Genomic DNA, 3,391 nt, shown 5'->3' with positions numbered 1-3,391 from the left:
AATGCAAACTAGAGATGTTGGAAGGAATCACTAATAAAATGGTTTGGGGGGAAAAGAGGTTAAAGGACATGAACCTGGGTTTGAACAGTTGCACACACTCTGAGATTAATATAACTCCCATTAACATGATTGATTAAATGCTGTAATGTCTTTATTTTCCAATGTTCCTTATTAGTCATTATATCACCATGGGCGGTGCGGTAGCTCTGTGGCTGAGGTTCTGCGTCTGTGGCTGGAAGGTTGCTGGTTCGTATCCTGGGGCCAGCAGAAAAATCCTGCTCCACTGGGCACCTGAGCAAGGCCCTTAACCCCAGCTGCTCCAGGGGTATAAATGGCTGACCCTGCGCTCTGACCCCAAGCTTCTCTCCCTGTCTGTGTATTTCATGGAGAGCTAGTTGGGGTATGCAAAAAGACTAATTTCTAATACAAGAAATTGTACATGGCCAATAAAGTGATCTTATCTTATTTGCAGTAATAGTCATAGTGGTCCTGGGCAATAGAAGCATATTTGAACTGAAACCTGATATGTGCTCACAAATAATACTCGTTTCTTTTTCACATAACATAAGAATCATTGCTATCTTGGTTTAGCTATGTTCGTCATTCACATTGATTGATGGGGAATTTTTTTAGTGTATAAATTTACTCCAGTAATATTTTAAGCACTTCATAGAATTCCTATGAATAAACGCTATAACATTGAATAAATATTTTAACATTTAACAGGGGAATTACACAATCTAGATAATGCTGCCACTCCATTACATTTTTTTTAAAATGTAGCCTCCTTTCAGGAGCTTAAGTAAATTGAATGACCTCATATCACTCTGTCTGTCTTGTCTTTCTCTTTAAACCTACACACATGATGAATGGATGGTATAGTATTACAGTGGCCTAAATGTTTTAGGACTGTGGCAGGCTTGGAGAAAGCACTACAGCTCATCCTTAAAAGTTAATGAGTATTGAAAAGGTAGGACCATGTCTGTTGCCTGTAGCTGTGTGAGCAATGACTCCACCAGGAAAGCTCCAGGCTTTATTCCACTCTCCCCAAGCTGTGTGATGGATATCAACAGGGAAGCACCATTGTGCGTCAAGGTAATTTCACAGTTCTCTTCCCATTTCAGCTCTGTCTCCAGATGTACTAGAAATTGAAACAAAGCACTAGCAGACTTAAAAGAAATGGTCAGTTGGATACACACATTATTAATGGACCTAGGTCAGCAGAAAATGGAGTACCACTACTACAGTGGCAAAACCTCATTCTGCATCGAATAACGCATCAGCCATGCTTTTACCAAAAGTCAATTAACATTCTAATACAAACATAGGTCTGTAATGTGATATAGCTAATAGTGCTGCCATTCATTTTTTCAGCAAATATCAGAAAAGACAACCAAGACATTGATCAAGACAAATAATACAGTTCTATCTAATATTAGGATATTTTTACTTTAAAAATGCTTCTCTCAGAGTTCATTTGCAATACAGATTTTCTCTCGGAGTGTCTGTTTTTAAATTGCATGCAATTGCATTTCTGCTCATTTGCACAGTTCGAAGACCTGAATGGTGTAAATGCAAAATGATCACAACAAATTGAGTAAAAGGGAAGACTCTGTGTTTTTAAAATAGCATCAGATTTATTAAAATGAACATTAACGGGTTTCTAATGTGCATCAACATACTGTATGTTGGGGCTTTTTAGGTTTAAAGTCTAAAACCTTTCGGCTGTTGTCTGTTAGCTGACAAATTGAATGACTTAAGGAATGCATGAGGTGGGGGGGTTATATCTAGGTACATAAATAAATCTTGAAGCAGACTTGTCTACTTAATCAACAGGACATTGATTTAAAGGAGGTCATAGTGGCATTCATTCCAAAATTGAATGAGTTGTAACACTAGAAAGAATAAAAATATGGTTCAGGCAAGCCTGTCCCCATGCAATTAAATACTGTCGTGACAAAAAAAACAGTTCCACAGTCCCATATAATTTGTGATGTCCTTTCTTTAACTCTTAATTCCAGATGTGGAGACTAACGTATTAACTTATTAGTGAGGGATTTTTATTGTATATATATGACCCTTTCCAGGACAAGCTAACAGAAAATTGATAACTGGAGCTCCAAGCTTTATGGACACATGTAAGTCTTTGATTTTGGGTGTTTTCTCTGTTATTAATTATAATGCAGCTCTGAAAGATTGTGCTGGGTAAGAAAATGCACATAGTGTGTATTGTCGTCACAGTTAATCTTACAAGGTACTGTATATCCTCCCTCACTAACTTCAACATTTTATATTTTATTGCTGAAACCAATTAAATACCAAAGACCCTTTCAGATTTAGATTGTCATTTATGTAACATTGCATGAATGATGCGTTTTGGACAAGATAGCACATCTGTGTCAAATTACTGAAGGAGAGTTAAGTTATCCAGATTTTAAAATTTCCCATCTTACTGTATAATGGCTATTCTGTTATTCTGTTGTGTTACAGTTTTTCCAGCGCATCAGGTACTCCTGTATGTGTGGTTTATATGCATAAAAAGTAGGAAGGACTAAGAAACCTCATTCACTTCCAGCTGCAAGCAAGCTCAGGGCAGGTCTATTATCCTAAGTGATGCCCCTCAGTCCCTGTGTAATTCCCAAGAGACATGATTGTACTGTAATCGCTCTGAAGGAGAGCTGCAGCCGATATGCTCCACTTCAGTTAACTTCAGAATGTCACCTGGATCTTGAAAAGATTCCACTAGCACTAATTTCACACCCCCACTCTCAGACCTATCTGCAACTCTCCCACAGTGACTAACCTGGGTTTATTACACCTGCCATCGCCCCACAAGACAGGCAAAACCACTTTATCGTTTTTCATCCTCGCTGTAGGCCTGACCTTGTCTGGAGTCTTATTTTTATTCATGGGATGTCTGTATAGCCAGCTCCACTACTGTGCTATCACATCCAGGCAAATGTGTGCAACAATTTTTTACGTTCCCTGCATGTAATGTACAATGTCCTCAATGCAGAACATATAATATCTGATCTTGGATTTATAATTTCCTTTCCTGTTCTCTGTTGTTGAAAAAATAATCAGGGATTTAAGCAAAGCAATGCTGTCTGATGTTTGGTATAGCTTAAACAGTTCTCAATGGTGGTCCTAGACTATATTTATATCCCCCTATGCATTGCTGCTGAACAATGCAATTGCGGAATACTGTTTCTGCGCTGGCAGAGAAACACGACTACATACTGTACATCAGTCATAGTCCCTTAAAGTGTTTCTGTGGCCCATTGCCATATAGAGGAGTAATTAGTATTTCCAATAGGAAATACTGTCTCAAGTTTTATGTGAGGATGTGCAAAGTGGTTTTTAAGGGCCATGGTATGCTTTTAGACCCTAT

The sequence above is a fragment of the Atractosteus spatula genome, chromosome 17 (assembly GCF_055471065.1).
Source record: "Atractosteus spatula isolate fAtrSpa1 chromosome 17, fAtrSpa1.hap1, whole genome shotgun sequence".
Lineage (NCBI taxonomy): Eukaryota > Metazoa > Chordata > Actinopteri > Semionotiformes > Lepisosteidae > Atractosteus > Atractosteus spatula.
This window is presented reverse-complemented; position numbering follows the sequence as displayed.